The 19,818-nt window shown below is 36.9% G+C and overlaps 1 pseudogene; it reads right to left on the bottom strand.

Moving 5' to 3' along the window:
* Positions 1 to 12,444: 12,444 nt before the first annotated feature.
* Positions 12,445 to 19,439, bottom strand: LOC149224062 (pectinesterase pseudogene; annotated as a pseudogene).
* Positions 19,440 to 19,818: the final 379 nt, after the last annotated feature.

Genomic DNA, 19,818 nt, shown 5'->3' with positions numbered 1-19,818 from the left:
GGAGGAATTCATGATGTGCCTCATGCTATGTTTTTATTGTTTGGTTTTTGACCTCATGGTATGAGTAGAGAGGTTGATGATGCTCCTATGCGGAGAGTGTTGGTTGGTGACTTATGTGCATATTGTTGCATATACTTGATGCTGCTCATAGTTGCTATTACATGATGTTCATTGAGGATGCTTGTGGTTATCTTATGTTTACATATTGTTACTTGCTACTAGAAGTTATTGGTTGGTATTCTCCTCTAGATGATAATTGGTTCATTATGTTGCTTGTTGTTGATATGGAGAGTATCATTATTGATTGATATACATAATTTTTCATCCATGTAGAGATGTATTTCTCTAGTGTTTGTGCTTCAATTCTTTCTACCTTATTAGATGGATTTAACCCTTTTCCATTGATGTCAAAGGGGGAGTGATAGAGGATGATGGGCTAGAGAGTTTGTGTGGTTTTCGTCAATGCTAAACGAGGTTATTTTTGGCATTATGGTTTGCATGGTTCCAGCTAGCTGATGTTGGCATTGGTTCATGATGGTAGCTAGCCCATGTTTCCATTTATGTCAACCCTATGTAGTCTAGTTGATATGTTGATGCCATTCCTTGTAGCATGGTTGCACCTAGTTGCGTTGGCATTGAGTTGGTTATATTGGCATTGATGTCAACCCTTCATGTCAGTCTTTGATGATGTAGCTTGATGGTAGTATGGTGTTGCATTGTGTTGCATTTTGTTGGCTTGATGATGATGTTGTAAAAGTATTACCATGGTATTGGTACATGTGTGGAGGTTGGCACATGATATTACCTTGGTGCAGATAGTCTTGGTATTGACATAACCATGGTATTGTTTTGGAGATTACCATGGTACAAGAGTCCTTGGTATTGACATAACCATGGCATTTTCCCGTTGTATTGGTTTGGAGGATACCATGGTACAGGTGTCCTTGGTATTGACATAACCGAGGCATTTTCTTGTGGTATGGTTTTAGATATTACCATGGTGCATGAGTCCTTCGTATTGACATAACCATGGTATTTTCCCATGGTATTGGTTTGGAGATTACCATGGTACATGTGTCCTTGGTATTAACATAACCAAGGTATTTTCCCGTGGTATTGGTTTGAAGATTACCATGGTACAAGTTTCCTTGGTATTGGCATAACCATGGTATTTCCCTTTGGTATTCACTTGGAGATATGTTGAGAATATTTTGGCTTTTACTTATGTGAAAAAGAGAATAGTGTTGTTGGTTGCTTTGATGGTGTGTGTATGTGACGAAGAGAAGGCAACATAGTGTGAGTATGCTTCAGAATTAGTTGTGAGAAAAATTGCTTCAGTGAGTGAGTGTAAATGGAAGTGAATGAAATAGATTGTTGAAGCAATACATCAATATTTAGATCAGATTTGAGGTTGATGCAGCAGAGATTGTTTTTATAGTTTTTGCATGCTGCTAGAGTATATTTTTTGGTGACTCTCACATTTGTTTTTGCAGGTGTTGTTAGTGCATTTGGCACATAGCCATTTTTTTGTATGTTCCTAATTGTAGTATGCAACAATTATATTTTGGTGTGAAGGTTTGACATTATGGTTGAATATGAGTTTTATTTCGGCTGCTATTGACAATATTATTCAGATTTGATACATACATTTTGGCCATTATTTTTCTTGTGTGGACAACATATGTTTGGGGTATTTTTATTTCATTGAGGAGATTTCTTTACTGCTAGAGATCGTATTACAGAGCTGAATCGAGTTGAGAAAAAAGTCTTGGGATCTAATTTGAAAATAGATGAAAATATTTATGCATAGAGTAGAGGGGCAGTGACTTCATGGATATGGATCAGTGATTACAGAGTTTAAGGGAAATGAATAATTTCTCAATCCAATGGTAGTTAGATAGTCCAATTAGAGTTGGGGGAGGATCGGTTAATTATGTTTGCTTTCAGCGAATGGTAGTCTATAGACCCATGGAGAACATAGTCTTCTAAGTTGATGAGAAGAATCAAGTTGCTAGGTTGATCGAAGTCAGCTGATTGTATATGAGGTCGAGTCTCCTCACTGATGGGAGTTAATCATCTATGTAAAAGACATATTTTGCTTAATAGAAGAATCATTGAAGTACAACAACATAAAGCATGGTTTTCTTCTTCGTGAAAGGTTTTCCACCAAATATCTTGTCTCTTGTGTGGATGGTTTTTGTGGCAATGCTTGATAAGTTCGTTGTTTAATGTTGTTATCATGGCTTTTGATTTAGCTGCTTATATTTTTATATTCATGTGATGATATACTACGTTGCTAGTTATATGCATGATTTAGTAAGTGAAGTTTAAATTATTAAAATTGTTAAGAAGATCACCTATTGATACACACCCCCGATGCTCAAAGGTTTCCAACATTTAAAAAACAAAACAAGTAACAAGATTATTAACTATAAATATTCACCCCAATTTACTATGGAGATTCATAATTTGTATATAGTCTTTGTTATAATATCATCGATCAATAACATGATTCATCAATACCACATGCCAAAAAACCATGACTTATTTGGCGCTTAATATAATTTTGTATATTTTAAATTTAAATTATATTTTATCACATTTTTATTTAAATTTAAAATCTAAAAGATAATAATTAAATTTAATATAAATCTCAATTCTTTATCTTTACCATTACTAAAAATATTTCTTATATATTCTTTAAAATTTAAATCCCTTCTACTCATTTATTAAGTATTAATAGTTAAATTAATAAACATACCTAAATCTATATATTAATAATCTTAATATATTCATATAAACAACTCTCATGATTGGAAAACGATGTTTAAATTTGAAAAGTTGGTTGGTTACATAATTATTTAAGACAATTGTTACCCTTTTTTGTTTGGTAGGTAATGTGAGTCCTGAATTCATTGACACGCCTAACACATGGCTTGAGTAACCACGACCTGAGGGCATCTAAGTCATCAAAATCACGTGAGGACTGCACTCTTCTTGGGCCACATTAGGAGTGTCTTAATAAAACACCATATTTCCGTCTATTTTATGTCTTATAAGAAGAGTTCTAGTTACCCTATTATCTTAGATTAGGGGTTAAAAAGTAATGATTTTTTATTTATTTATTAATATCAATTATTTAAAATTTTTATTTTAATAATGACATTTATTTAGTTTTTAGAATTAGTGAGTTAAAAATTCTTACACACATCTAAGTTTTATAGATATTTTGTGTATCTAATTTCTCATATATAGCCAATTTCAAATAAAATTACAAAAAATAAGAGAAACCAACAATCTTGGTGGATGATACTCCAAAATAAATATTGCGTGATGCAATACTCACAATTATAAAACACTTAAATGATGCTTTAAAATATGTATAGAATTACTATATTGCTAAGCCTTTAAGATATGCACAAACCTGTTAAAAAAAAATCATCTTTGTCTCCACTAACTTCATGCAATCCTTCACTATGCACACTTAAAGCTAGTTCCTAAAGGTAATTCCTAAATCCTGAAGCTTAAAATATGTTAAGACTAGTGTAGCATGCCCATAGCCATGAGCCATTTTACGCTATAGAAAACCCCGACCTATGGATATAGAGTAATCAAATTGAAAGATTTTTTTAGTTTTTAAATACAAATAATACAACTAATTTGTCTTGTCTACTTCGTTGAAATGGTGATTTTATATTTGATTTTGATAGTCTTAACTAAAAAATTTAGTGTTTTTATAATGTTAATAGATCAAAATTTTATAAAATGGATTCACTTATTAGCATGATTAGAAAATGAATTTATTCAAATTTCAAATATGCGGCTACCATAGTTGTGATGCATTCATACTTAAATTTGAAAGAAATTGAATATGAGCCTTATTATCAATAGCTTTTTTTCTCAATTTATGGCTTTTCCCAAAGTCCTCCAGGTTTATTTTCATGGTTCTGCATCACCTATTATTATCAACACCTTTTCCTATATTAAAAAAAAAAAAACTTTTTCCCTATTTTATCTTTCTTGTAATGAATTAAAATATGGATAATAATAAGTTAATATCATCACTTTCAGTTCCAATAAAAAGGGGAAACAAACTCTAAAATCATAAGAGATGATTTCCCAAATTTAAAGAAATTTGCTTTCACTTTCTCATACTTTATTTAATCCATAAGCTTTATGGATCCTATTAAGAACAGGATACCTAAATAATTCTAAATATGATATATTTGTTTATAGTAATCATACTTGTGAAGTGTTTGCAATATACGTGCAAGTCTCATGAGGGAAATTAATAGTTGGTCGCCCTCATATTGTTCAAAACTAAACTATAACTCCAATTTTAGTTATAAAAGAAAAACATTGAGATGTAAAGTTAACACACTCTAACTACATGAAAAAGAAAAAGAAAAGTAACACACAAAGAATATCTGAAACAATTGTAATTGAAAAGTCAATCATTATAGTTTTGCAATAACACATAAAATGTTCTTGGTAGCAATGTAAAATTGTGAAATATTAGTTTATACATGGCGCTATGACAAGTTACAAAGGATATAGGAAATATAAACACCATGACCTTGTATTATTTAGAATGTGCCATTCATCATCTGAGAAAAACAGTAAAAAGATATAAAAAGATCAATACGGAAACGTTAACTTTGTATTTCAACCAATCTTACTTCATTTATAAATAGGAAGATAAAGAAGGAAAACAAAGACAATATATTGTGTAAACAAAGTAAACTATATTATGAGAATAGATCTACAATATATTGTGTAGTGTAGTTTCTCTTTTCTCTCTATAGAGGTCAATGTTTCTACTTGTAAGTGTTCCCAATGTTATTTCAAATAACTTTATTAATTATAGTGTATTTGGGGATTAAAGATCTTCCATCTACTTCTAACACTAAATGTTGGAATATTTTCAAAATTAGTTCCAAGTATCTATCTTACAGAGTAGGAAACATCTTTTAACTCATACAACGTAATTGGATGTTATTCAAAAATAAGATTGCATGTTGAAATAATTCATCCTAAAGTGTATGGATTCCATAAAAATAAGACAGGTCACAATTTTGTAACGACACATCTATAACAAGTGAACTTTTCAATATTACGATATTACATAATATTTAATTCAACATAATTTTACATTGTAACATGATATTGAATTCAAAATCTTAACATTGAAATATCATAAAATGTTGATCTCAACCTCTTCACATAATAGTGTTACATAACATTAAATTCCACCTTCAAATACCACTCTGTGACATAATATTGAAATCAATATCTTGATGTGACAATGCTACATAATGTTGACTATAGTAATTTCGAATGGAAACTTACATGAAAACCATCTCTAGCAATGGATCATAATATTAATGCACATTCTAATAATACTACAGGGTTCACATTCAACCCATGCTTTATTCATTGGGTCAACTGATAACTTGATCCTAGAAGTCAAACTATCTAGAAGCATATTAATAAAAACAATTTTGAGCCACACCCTTCATATCATAGGGCATCATATCCCTCCATATCAAAGGGAAATAAATTGCATTCTTTCATGAGCCTTAATAAGTAGTTAAAATCACAAATATTATTAGTCCTTCACTAACATAAACAACCAAATTTCATTTAGAAATTTCATCATCCTTGCAATTATAGTACCTTTCACATTTAAATATCTAACCAATGAAAGAGAGATCAAGAAGACATGCAATTATTCGCTGAGATGTAATTCAATAATTTTCTTTTTGTTTGGTAGGTTATGTGATGACTAGCACAACTAACTTTTCGCTTGAGTAATCATGACCGAGGGCCATCTAATATGTCAAAATAACTTATGTATTATACTCAGCCTGAGCTACACCATCCCTTAGCATGGCTGGATTTTTTCCCACAATATTTCGAACCAGTGACCTTTTCACCACAAATTGTCTTAACAAAACGCCCCACCATTGTCTACACTACACCCCATTAGCCATTCCCTAATATTGATATGTGTAATAAAATGTGATATTTATATGAATATAATTTTCATCAACAACATGACAACTATAGTTTAACTTACTCTTCCTCACAACTCCTACTTAATTTTGTAACTACTTCTTCATATTTTGGTGGCTTAGGTTGAAACAAAGCCAACAAGGAAGCCTCTTCTTAATTTTTATCTACTTCTTTATAATTTGGTAGGCTAGATTCACAAAGAATCATTAACAAATTTACTTTCCCATCCACTTGAACAAATTAAGTTAATTTAAATTTTAAATTACTTTTAATTAATATTTTTAATAATGATGAAAAATATCCCCTAAAACCTATTGATTAACTCAGTACATCTAAAATAGAATGTGGAATTTTTAATAAAATATTTAGTGATTGAATCTAGGGTTTGATCAACATCTCATTCCATAGCACTTGATCAGGCTTCAATGGTGCCCCCATGGGGCTAGGGGGGGTCTTCCAAGATGGTAGTAGTGGATTTCCAATCTCAACAACAACCATATAAATTTGCTAACTCGATAGCCACCCAATCTGCTAATGCTTAACCCATTGCAGGTTCAAGCGAGCGGTAGCCATCTAGTACACCCACATATTAGGTAGCCAAATTAGAGCAAACAACAAGCCCTTTCCTCCCATAAATCCAAGAGACCCCTCCTAAAAAATAGGGCTCTACAGTAGAACGTATGAAGGACCAGAAAATCATTTGTGAATTCACAGGGCCTTGGCCTTCAAAATGACTCCTTATCAACTCGCTACAAAAAATTTGCGTAATCAAGGGAGAAGCATAATTTAAAGTGGGATCTAGAGGACTTTTCGATGTGATCTTCAATAAAATTGAAGATTGGGATCATATTCTTTAGGGGGTCTTTACTTCAGGAACTTAGGGGGCCTTTCAATGAAACCCCGGGTTCCGATATTTAACCTAGAAGACGAATATTTCTCATTCCTCCTCATTTGGATCAAATTATAATCCTTGCCTCAAGAATATGGGATCCAAAAACCCTTTCTCATAGTGGTAACAAAATAAGGATATTTTTTATGCTATCAGATATAAAAAAAACAGGTAGATATACTTCATATTCGAGATTATGTGTGTATATGGATCTCACAAAAGCCCAACCTACAAACATACACTTGATTTGTGAAGAAATTGTTTGGGAGAAGCCAAAAAATCATGAATATACCCCCTTTAGGTGTCATCACAATCATTCATATGGCCACCTCTTTAGAGACTACACAGCCAAACCACTTCATCTAGCCGAGTGAGGGAATCCATCAACAAACTAGCCCTCTCTAGGAGAATGCTTCACCATAGTGTCAGGAAGAAGAAAACTGCCTTGAAGGTGAGGAGAGAACCTTGCTCTGTGGGGAAATTAAGGAACAAATAGGTACATAGTTCTCCAATATTCAGAAGAGGAAAATCAACTGAGGCAGGAAGCACCACCAATAGAACATGCTCTCGAAGAACCCACCGAGGGAGATCCAACCAGCACACAACCAGATTTAGCCCAACCATCTCATGAATTGGTGCTTGCAAACAAGACTTCCAATCAAGATCTCCCATCCCTGATGGAGTAAGAATATCTATAAGATATTGAATTCCAAGATATGGATCTACAATAGATTGCAGAAGAATGGGAAAACAAGGATCTTGCGCCCATTCCTAAAGATCAAATTCAAATAATTGTAAGAGAATATCTTTTCCATCAAGACGTTCTCCTCCATTGAGGAAATGCATCAAGTACCATACCTTCTCCATCCACTTATATTTCTTCACAAGGAATTAAACAAAATGTCCCCCAAGACTATCCCATCTTAGACAAAGAGACTAAGAAAAAGGTAGAAAAAACAACAACAAAATTCATCAATATTTAGGCGAATTCCTAGTTAATTCGGGAAGAGTTTCTGCCATTACCTCGCTATTCCCTCTCTTCTCCAAATATCAATGATCAAAGTCATTTCTTGGAATGTTAGGGGTTTGAACAGAAAATCCAAATGCCAAATCCTGAAAAACCAGACATCTTGTTGCTCCAAGAGATGAAATGTTCTCACCATAACCTCAATCAAATGATTAATACATTTTGGAAAAAATTTGATCTGATAACCCACTATGCAACAAGTGCTTCTGGTGGTCTAGCAATACTTTGGAATTCATCCACTGTCACTCTCAAGGACTCATTTTCTCTACACAAAATTCTAACAACATGCTTTCAACCCATAGTCTCCTTACAATTTGGCTTCATTTCCAATGTTTATGGTCCCACCATCTCTCAAGATTAAAGAGTCTTCATATCAAATCTCTCCATTGTTTCTCGTCTTATCCATCCTGAGCAATGGATCATGGTGGGGATTTCAATTTGATTAGATCATTGCATGAAAAAAAGGGAGGTGTTCAAAGGTTTGATGAGGAATATTTAATCTTCAACTCCTTCATAGATAAATGTAAGATGATAGATATTTAGACCTCCACTGGAATCTATACATGGAACAATAAAAGAGGGGGATTACATCAGGTGAATTCAAGTCTATATCTGTTTCTATTCTCTAAATCTATTCTCCTAACAAGTATCAGCTTCGAATCTTCAATTCTCCCGAGCTATGGATCTCATCACTAGTCGATTGAACTTCAGCTTCAATGGTATTCTTTTCCATCTAAAATACCTGTCTGCTTTAAGGAATTATGGTTTCTCCATCCAAACTTCCTTTTTAAGATGGAATCCTGGTGGAAAGAATCTGCCTTTATCCCTGGGCACATAATGTATCAATTTTATCAATGATTAAAATCCATTAAATAAAAATTAAAATGGTGGAACATCAAAGAATTTGGAAACATATTTCAAGAAAATCTCAAACTAGAGGAAGAAATGAAAATGATTAAACAAACCATAATCACAGAGGTTGGAACAAATGAATTAAAGGAATTTGAAGGGGGCCTGTGACATCAATGAAAAGAAATATTGGCTAAAGAGGAGACCTACACAAGAAAAAATACATGGTAAAATTTATTAAAGAAGGAGATCACAACACAAAGTTCTTCCATAAATCCATGCTTAACTACAGGAAACAAAATCAAATCAATCTGCTTTGCAAGAATCACAATTAGTATGTGGAGAACCATGAAGATATTTCATAAGTCCTCCCTCAACACATTAGCACTCTCCTTATGGAGCCAAGCCCTTATAGGAGGAATAATATTCAAATGATTACTCAACATATCCCAAAGTTTCTCTTAATGGTCAAGGAAATAACCTACCAAGAGGTGGAAGAAGTGGTGATGAGTATGCCAAGTGAGAAGGCGACAGGTCATGATGGCTTTACAGAAAAATCCTCCACACCTATTGGGCCATTCTCGGAAGATATGAATGGCAAGTTATTGAAGCTCTCGATGCTCTACCTCCCTTCTCTCTACCTTTGACGCAACTTTATCTCTTTATTTCCCAAATCCTCTAAAGCCTTTCCTCCTTCTGACTTTCATCCTATAGCACTCTACAATGTCATCTAGAAAATAATTTCAAAAACCATTACAAATAGACTTAAAATGCTTCTCCCCACTCTCATCTTCCCTACGAAAACTAGATACATAGAAGGAAGACAAATTCTTGAAAATATAATCCTCGTTCAAGATCATATCCACTCACTTCATTCCTTCAACCAACTTGGTATGATATTAAAATTTGATATGTCAAAAGCCTTTGACAAAGTTAGTTGGTAGTTCATTTATCATATTCTTAAGGCCTACAGATTTCAAGAGAAATGGTTACCTTAGGTGATGACTCTCATCTCAAAAGCATTTTTTTCGATCTTAATCAATCGCTTTCCCTTGCCTACCTTCTCCCCTTCAAGGGGCATCTAGCAAGGAGAACCAATCTCTCCTTATATCTTCTTTCTTGTTTCTAAAAGTCTAAGCCAATCCATTAAGCGTGCGCTTCTCTGTCAATGCCTTTGAGGTCTCCCCGTTAGCTCTTCCCAACATTGTTCAGCACACCAACAATGTGTGGATGATATCCTCCTTATTGTGTATCCTTCTATCCAGGAGGCATGGGAATTCAAAAGAAACATTAGATACCTTTTTGGTATCCTCAAGCATAGATATAAATAAAGGCAAGTCTCAATTTTTCTTCTTTAATACTCCACATGCCATTCAACTTCATATCACTCATTTTATGGGTTTCACGAAGAGCTTCCTTTCCTCAAAATATTTAAGGCCCGCTCTCACTGCCAATCCTCTTTGCATATCGGTATGAGAAGAGATACTTATTAAATTTGAGACAAAACTCTCAAGTTGTGCCTTCATGGCCTTGAATTTTGTTGAACGGTTTATTCTTCTAAAATTGATCATGCAATCTATGCCCACCTACACTCTCTCAGCCTTAGTTGCTCCAAAACCCATTATTAACAAGCTTCGCAGCATGAAATACTGCTTCCTATAGGGGGCACTTATTTGGAGAAAAATTGGGCCTTAGTCACTTGGGACAAGTTGTTCCTTCCCAAAGTTGTAAGGGGTCTAGCATTACGTAGTCCAAGGGCCTTAAGCCAAGTGCAAAAAAATGGTGGAATTGGTTAAAGAACTCCTTAGTACTATGGTGCAAAATATAGACTAATAAATATGTTTAGGGCCTCCTCTCTTCTCAACTCGTTCGAATTTCAGAAGGCTCTCAGATATGGAATGCAACTTGGAATAACAAATCTCTAATCCGAGACCATTTCTTCTGGGAAGTGCGTAATGGAATGAAAACCTTATTCTGGGATGATTTCGAGAATCAATGGCCTAAAATCTCCTCTTTTCCCAACTCTCTCCTAATATGAGATAGTACCCATCAAGGAGGCCTTTCACTGGTGACTCATTATTGGGATTCATATTCCCCCAACTCTCATTGGTGCTCTTAGAAGATCCAATTCCGAACCTATGCAAGAACTCATTGTAATGATAAAGACCTTCTTTAATAGGTACTAACCACTTAAAATATCATAGTCAAAATGGATGATGGCATTCGATGATGTGGGTATGGTCCGTCAGGGGTTTTCAATCTGAAAGAGGTCTGCCTAATCTTAACACAAGCACAACTGGAGGAACTTAATCCTACTTGGAATCCAACTTATGGTCTGGTTTCCATTCGGGAAAAATAGTAGCACACGAAAACCTCTTACATATTGCCTTCTTTGAATAATAAGTAACCGAATTAAATATATATATATATATATATATATATATATATATATATATATATATATAAATATAAATATTAAATATTAAAAAATGATTATTTTTATAATTATTGTAAAATTTTAACTTATACATTTGACAATTTTCTTTTGCAAATATAGAATATATTTATGTATAAAAATGTATGTAATATCTTTACTTCAACATTTACAAAAAAGGATTGTGATATCGAAAAGTGAAAATTTTTTCCTATTTTATGTTATTGTTAACCAATGATATAAATTATATTACTGGTAAATATTAATATACATGAAAAAATACATTAAAAAAAAATTACATCATACATCTCAAATTATCAAAATTTTAAAAATTATAAAAAAAATAACTAAATTATAAATAAATTATGAATTTATTATTATTATTATTAATCGTGAAAATATTTAATATCTGAGTTAAATAGATATACATTTGGAAAAACATGTAAAGAGATTCTTAATTATGGAGATTTAAATCCAATTTTTCATGGAGATTCATGTAATAAGATTTGTTATAATACCAAAAAATCAAAACTTATTCCATATTCAGATTACTCAGATTATTTTATATAGATTTTATTTTTATTTAATTTTACAATATTTTTTAATTAAATAGAAAAACAAAACAAAAAAAACTACTTTTAAAATAATTTTCAGCATTTTATCTATAATTATAACTAAAAATATTCCATAAATATTTTATATAAATTAAATCTTTACCATCTATCTATTTATTACTTATGGTAATTAAATTAAGATTATAAAAACCTTATTTAAAAATAAACATTTCTAGTGATATAATTCTAAATTTTGATGAGATAGTTGTATTTATTTGAAATGGAAATCAAATGATTTAATTTGATAAAAGTAATACATAAGTTCTCCATTTCATATTTTATAAAGATAATTAATATAATAATAAAAAAAGAATCACACGACATCCTTAACCCATCATTCAATTAAATTTAAATTAATAGAAATAAAAATGAAGAGAATAGATTATAATTGACATTTAATTATTGTTATAATGGAATCCTTCGCATCATTCTGGAGAAAGTAACACATAAAATGGCATAGAAAGTTATGTGTACTACACTATTTTCTTTACTACTTTTCCACGGGAGGAATTATTATGCACGTCCTGTAGCATACATAGTAGAACATTGGACATAGAAAGGGTCGCTTAATCATAGCATTTAAATGAATATTAGATATCTGGTTTTGTAATATTCATCATATCAATCCAAGGGTAAAGGGAATTCTTGCAGTAGGAATCCACAAATTACCAAAAATTAATTGGCCATCTGCGAATCTAGTTGCTTCAGTGGCGCTTTTGATAACATGAAATCCATGCCAACGGATACGTCTTGATGTTACTGCACTGACCCCTGTTTTCATATACTCGCCATAGTACAATGTTTGAAGCGCAAAGCTTCCTTGCCATTCGGACCAACTGGCGGGATCGATCAAATCGTCCAGAATGGATTGCATGAACACTGTGCGAGAGTATTACTTCCACGGTCTTCCGGGGTATGTTTGGATGGACTTTTTAACAGCTTGCAGATCGGGAGCTGGGCTTACTCTGCGATTATGAATGGAAATTCCGGTGTTTTGATTGGGATCAGTTCTTCCTTGAGTTGTAATTGTGTTCTTTTGTTGTCTCATAGTGTAAGGACCTGCAGTCCTTGAACGCGTTCTGGCTTGAAGTGCGAGCTCGACCTAGGTGTGCGAAGGTGTTATGGTGCAATACAAGTGCGTGGAAGGTTGGGCGAGTTATTTATATGTGCGTGGGAGCGTCGAGGAGCACCCACGGGCCAACCAACAAACGAAGTAAGGCCGACCTTACTTGGGAGCATTTGGAGGATGGCCGACTTGAGTTTGGAAAAGAATTGCAATGGCGTTGAGGGTGTGGGCAGGTCGGCTGGGCAGCCACGACCTCGCCGTGCCACTCATATATATTGGCATTGTGTTGGAGTCATTTTGCACCATCGCTCAAGGATCATAGCTCAACATGTGAAGAAGAAGTGTGCATATCTAAGGGGTGGATGCAGCAAGAGGTGAAGGCACAGAACTTGGCTGATGCGCTCGTTCATGGGCAAGGCCGCATGGAGGTAGCACACGACTTGGATTTGGGCGAGGGCGCAGGTAGAGGTCGCCTGCCGGTTGGAGAAGGGCGTGCACGGATGTGACGCCTGAGTTGTGCGAAGGAGTGCCCAACGGTGAAACGAAGGCGTGGGTGCCCGGTTTGTGCGACAACTTGGCACGGGTTCGTGGCTGACTCGGGTGAGTGCCCGCTCATTGTGCAAGTGTGCACGGTGTGACTTTTGGTGAAGTGTTGAGATTGTGAACAGAGGCACCCGCGTGTGGCGACTTGGTTACAATGAGGTGCACCCAAGTTGGGCAAACAACACGATCGTCCGACAAGGTGAACAAAGGGTTGGTGAGTCGTGCAGCGACTGTGCAGAGGCGTCGATGAGCTAGGCAACTAAGATTTGCCAAAGGTTGTAAATTTGGCTAAGTATGAAATTTTGTGTTTCCCAAGTATACTTGTAAAGCTTTGTAACATTGAAGATTGTATAATATATTAACAGATAGACTCATTGTTCAGGGAGTTGCCCCTTCCTTTATACTGTGAAATTGTGTTCTTCATGTATAATTGTTGTTGTTAATGAATGTGTATGGGTGTTCATTGGTATAAAGGAAACATTAATAATACTTGGCTGCGAAACACAAACTAAGTAGGATAAGTGGTTAGGCTTAGTCCACAAACATAAGTATTGGTGAAAAGAAAGTGTTCAGTGGTGCCGCACCTTGCCTAGAGCGGTTGAAAGACCACCGTAAGCTTGGGTGCGTGACAGAGCTCGGTTGGAGCGGTGAGTAGGGTTGCTTGTGACGAAGTGCAGGTGTGGATACACTTGGAAATTGAAGACAGTGAAGCAGGTACTTGCAGGTGAAGGAAGGTGTTCCACATACAAGTGGAACAAGGGCTAGTTGAGGTTGCAAACATCTTGGTGAAGCTGTTGGATGGTCGAAACTAGATTGGAAGAAGGAAGTTGTTAGAAATGGCAGTTGAATCTTAGGCTGGGTCTAGTCACGGTGCGAAGGATGCTACTATGGCATTCATGGAAAAAGTGTTGGAGAAGATGGAGGACTTGGAAGCTTTCTAGACTAAGAAGATCGACTTGATCGAAAGAGATCAAGAGGCCAATTCGAAGATGAAGGAAGAGCTCGAGGAACTCCGAACTCAACACGATTACACTGATCTTATGTGTACACAACGTGAAGTAAGGGTCAAGGAGGTTGAAGAGGCAAGAGACCAAGGTCTTGCAGACATCGTGGTCTTGTGAAAATCTCTTGATGAAGCCAAAGATGAGATCGTGGTGTTGAAGAAGGCCGTGAGGCATAACTCAGGTGGAGGAGTGCCTCGTGTGAAAGTCAAATAACCAGAATCTTACGATGGTACAAGGAGTGCAAAGACTCTTGGCAACTTTCTATGGGACATGGAGCAATACTTGGAACGATTGGGTCTATCCGATGATGAGACGAAGGTTAAGGTAGCTGCTCAGCTCTTGACAAAGGATGCTAAGATGTGGTGGCGAAGGAGGACAAATCAAATTGCCAATGGCAGTGCTGGTGACATTACTTCATGGGATGATATGAAGAAAGCTTTGCAGACCCATTTCAGTCCTCAGGATGAAACGTGGGAAGCAAGGATGAAAATTAAGTTCATAAAGGAGACCGATAACCTTCAGACATATCAACGGGAGTTTGCAAGTGCGGTTCTAGAACTTCCTGACATGGCAGAGAGAGACAAGGTGTTGAATTTCATTATTGGGTTGAAGCCTTGGGCACGCAATGAAGTGAAGAGGCAGAGGATTAGAACACTTAAGGAAGTTTTTGCTGCTATGGATGGGTTGGTGGAGCATTATCATGAGACTTCTGCTGACATGAAGAAGAAGTCCGATAAGCCAAAAGATGAGAAGAAGGATGATGCTTCGAAATCGGATGATAATTCGAAGAAGAATAAACCCTTGAAGTGTTGGATATGTGCTAGACTACATATGGTGAAGAATTTTCCTTCTAGACCGAAAGTGGCTGCAATTGCATAGTCTAATATGAAGAATGAAGAAGCTTTTGTGGGGATGATGCAGATACTTGATGGTGCTGCTGCTACAGAGGTGGTCTCTCGGAGAGATCCTGAGAGGAACAGGTTGGAGTATGTTCAGATGAAGGTTGGAGGTGCTGATATGCTCACTATGGTGGATAGTGGGGCCTCTCACAATTTCATGGGAGAAGATACTACGAGAAGGATTGGGCTGAAATTTGTACCAGCGAAGGCACAGATGAAGACATTCAATTCTCCTCCTGATAGTATTCTTGGTGTAGCTGAAAAGGTGGACACAACAAGATGTGAATGGACAGAGAAGGTCAACTTCACTATAGTGCGGATTGATGACTATGAAGTTGTGCTGGGAATGGAATTCTTGAAACAATTCGATGCTATGAATCTTCCACATTTGAAGAGGCTGTACATTTACGATGGAAGGGAAGATGTACCCATTGGTGTACCAACCATTGGAGTGACAAAGCCTAATTGTAAGTTGGCAGTAATGAAAATGGAGGATGAAAAGCGCATGGAAGACATGAGTAAGTGGTTGTCTATGGTTGAGACAAAGCTTACCGAGTAGTCATTGGTCATCAAGACACTTTCAGATAGTATCTTGGATTTGTCAAGAAGGCTAGAAGTTGTTGAGGATGATGATGATGATGATGAGGCTTATGTGAGGCCGAATGTCTGGGAGGAGGATCGGGTCACTTATCTACAGAGGATGGAGATAGAAGATCCTGACAGATGGATTGAGATGATTAGTGAGGGTGAGCCTTTAGGGTCTAATCCCTCCACATATTCTCAGATGACAAAGAAGATGGGGCTCATTGTTAACTACTCATGGCAGTGAGTCCTTAAAACAGGTTGAGCAGGTATGACATATGGTGTAGGGATGGCTCGGCATCAAGCATCATGACATGTTACAGATAGGATGGAGTTTCCATGGACCTGAGCATGGGTGAGATTCTTGGTGAGTCCGAGATGTGGCAGAATCCGAGATAAACTGTTGAAGGCATAAGGATGTTCACTCTCATGGCTTGGGCGTGACAGTTGGATTCGCTACCCAACTAGTTCAAACATGGGGTCTGGAAGTGCACGAAGAAATGTTGGCATCAGGCAGGCGAGGAGGACAGTTCACAGGATGAGGATGACACATGATGGAGATGGGATTTCTACATATGTTGCAGGGATGTTTGTAGTATGTGGAGGATTTGACATCATGGCCGAAGGATGAGACAAATATTGATGATGATCTTGGTGGATGACTACCAGGATGGTATGTTGTTGAGGATGACAATGACTTCAGGTGGAGGAGGATGTAACGACCTGCAGTCCTTGAACGCGTTCTGGCTTGAAGTGCGAGCTCGACCTAGGCGTGCGAAGGTGTTATGGCATAATACAAGTGCGTGGAAGGTTGGTCGTGTTATTTATATGTGCATGGGAGCGTGCAGGAGCACCCACGGGCTGACCAACAAACGAAGTAAGGTTGACCTTACTTGGGAGCATTTGGAGGATGGACAACTTGAGTTTGGAGAAGAATTGCAATGGCGTTGAGGGAGTGGGCAGGTTGACTGGGCAGCCACGACCTCGCCTTGCCACTCATATATATTGGAATTGCGTTGGAGTCTTTTGGCACCATCGCTCAAGGATCATTGCTCAACATGTGAAGAAGAAGTGTGCATATCTAAGGGGTGGACGCAGCAAGACGTGAAGGCGCATAACTTGGGTGATGCGCCCGTTCTTAGGCAAGGCCGCACGGAGGTAGCACATGACTTAGATTTGGGTGAGGGCGCAGGTAGAGGTAGCCCGCCAGTTGGAGAAGGGCGTGCACGAGTGTGGTGCTCGAGTTGTGCGAAGGAGCGCCCAACGGTGAAACGAAGGCGTGGGCACCCAGTTTGTGCGACGACTTGCCAGGGGTTCTTGGGTGACTTGGGTGAGCGCCTGCCCGTCGTGCAAATGTGCACGGTGTGACTTTTTGTGAAATGTTGAGATTGTGAACGGAGGTGCGACTCGTGCAAAGGTGCCTGTGTGTGGCGACTTGGTTACGATGAGGTGCACCCAAGTAGGGAAAACAACATGATCGTGTGACAAGGTGAACGAAGGGTTGGTGAGTCGTGCGGCGATCGTGCAGAGGCGCCGATGAACTAGGCAACCGAGTTTTGCCGAAGGTTGTAAATTTGGCTAAGTATGAAACTTGGTGTTTCCCAAGTATACTTGTAAAGCTTGGTAACATTGAAGATTGTATAATATATTATCGGGCAGACTCATTGTTTATGGAGTTGCCCCTCCCTTTATACTGTGCAATTGTGTTCTTCATGTATAATTGCTGATGTTAATGAATGTGTATGGGTGTTCATTGGTATAAAAGAAACATTAATAATACTTGGTTGTGAAACACAAACTAAGTAGGATAAGTTGTTAGGCGTAGTCCACGAACATAAGTATTGGTGAAAAGAAAGTGTTCGGTGGTGCCACACCTTGCCTAGAGCGGTTGAAAGACTACCGCAAGCTTGGGGGCGTGACACATAGGCCTTCTAACCAAGATATTGCTACTTTGGATTACCACGGCTGCGTTGCCAAAGATAAAATCAACCGTTCCATAGATGTGTACTTTTCTGTAAAATTGGTGAAGGGAGTAGACATATAAAGTGTCCTGGTATCCTTTGATGCTGCAATGATATACCACCGAGAAGTCGGCCCCTACTCGAAGTGCTATGGCCTAGTGATTTTGAGGTGCAGTGTTGTTCTCAAACGTCATGTCTCTCGCAATGAACCCTCTTCCAGAAACAGCTATCGCACAAAAGACAATTTGCCGTTTAATATGGGAAAAACAAGAACCGTTAATACATTTGAGAAGTTGTACATTAGATCCTGATTTAAAAACAACTATCGCACAAAAGCTAAATACATTTGACAAGTTATACATTAGAACCTCATTTAGAAACAACTATTGCACATAGGCAGTGTGTCATTGCACACAGAGCAAACAAAACAAACCAGAAAAACATTTGGGAATTATAAACCTAAATTTATGAATTTATTAATTGTTTAGATTCTAAGTAAAGTTAACGACATCAAATCTTTTTTAAAATGCAATTATATAAATTAAAGAGAAATCGTGTGTGTTATTACACTCATATCATATCATGTTTAATATGCAAATTTCATAATGGTTCTTAATTGATATATTTGGATTAATATCATCTTTTACATCACAATTTAAAGGTTGAAAAGATAAAATATAAAGTAATTAATATTTGATATTTTGTGTATGGATGTAAATATGCTAATGTTTGAATATAATTATAAAAACCAGCATTACATTCTTACCCAAAGTGGCAGACTTGAACGTAGTTGAACCATCTAGAACATTCTTGCTTCCGATGAGGATGGTTCGGTCCTTGCCATCGCCAATTAACATCAAATTGGTTTTGGTCTTCAATATGTCCACATTCTCCTAGTAAACTCCGACTTTGACGTGGATGATATGTCTCCTCTTCGACTTGGAAGGGGCCGCGTTTACTGCTTCGGTGATCGTCAGGTAATTGCCAGAACCATCTTTGGCAACAACGACGTGCGCTTGTCTAGAGGATTGTAAGTGCCTTCGGTCGTCGACTGATAACCATCCTGGAAAACCATCTCTCTCGATCAGAGTGTAGTGAGAGTCCAACTCCTCCTCTCTTTCTGAACTCAACAGACGGCGATTTTTGAAGCTGTAAAGCTTGTACATGTAAAGCAAATTGCTCGTTAATTCTGACACATTAACTGCTCTGGACGACATCAGAGCTTTTATATTACTGCTGTCTGTTAAATTGAAGTCACGAAAACCATTCAAGCAGGTTTCCTGGTTCGTCAAAGACGCGCTCAGCAGATTTGGGATATCTTTCTTGACTGAATTGTTGCTTAAACAAACGTTGAGACTGTCCAACGTATCTCGGAAAAGCTCAACACAATCTTGCCATGCCGCCCGTTCTCTTTCATTCATCATATCACTGTCTAGACTCATGGACAATTCGTAAGCATGTTGTGCCTGTGCCATGCTCTCCGTCAAGGCTAAACTTATCATATATCGGGTGATGCTGTCTCGAAGCCACGATATGATGCCAAAGAGGACACACATCGGTGGGGAAATCTTGTCTGGCTACAGACCGACTTTACTAAATTGGACAACACTTTCCTACCTTGGGGGTCGTCGTGGACTTCACTGGAAGCAACCGGAGTTCCCATTGACACACCAACGATGTCAAGGAGCAGCATAATTGAACTCACCGCAGCAAGGATGGACCATTTTTCCGAGTTTTGAGCCTTCCAATTTCAGTTTGGCTGCATGCATTAAATGATTGAAAATGTTCCAATGGTATTTAATATTAGATAATGGCACACTTTTGTTGGTCAAGTGTGGCACGAAATAGAAAGCTGAAACGAGAAATATAATATAGGAGGATGAAAAAAGCGATGTGAGTGGACATTTCATTAAAAGATTTCTTTTTAATTTTTTA

Source organism: Pinus tabuliformis, chromosome Q (genome assembly GCF_031772625.1).
Source record: "Pinus tabuliformis cultivar Carrire ecotype Pingquan chromosome Q, CPIR1, whole genome shotgun sequence".
NCBI lineage: Eukaryota > Viridiplantae > Streptophyta > Pinopsida > Pinales > Pinaceae > Pinus > Pinus tabuliformis.
This window is presented reverse-complemented; position numbering and strand designations above follow the sequence as displayed.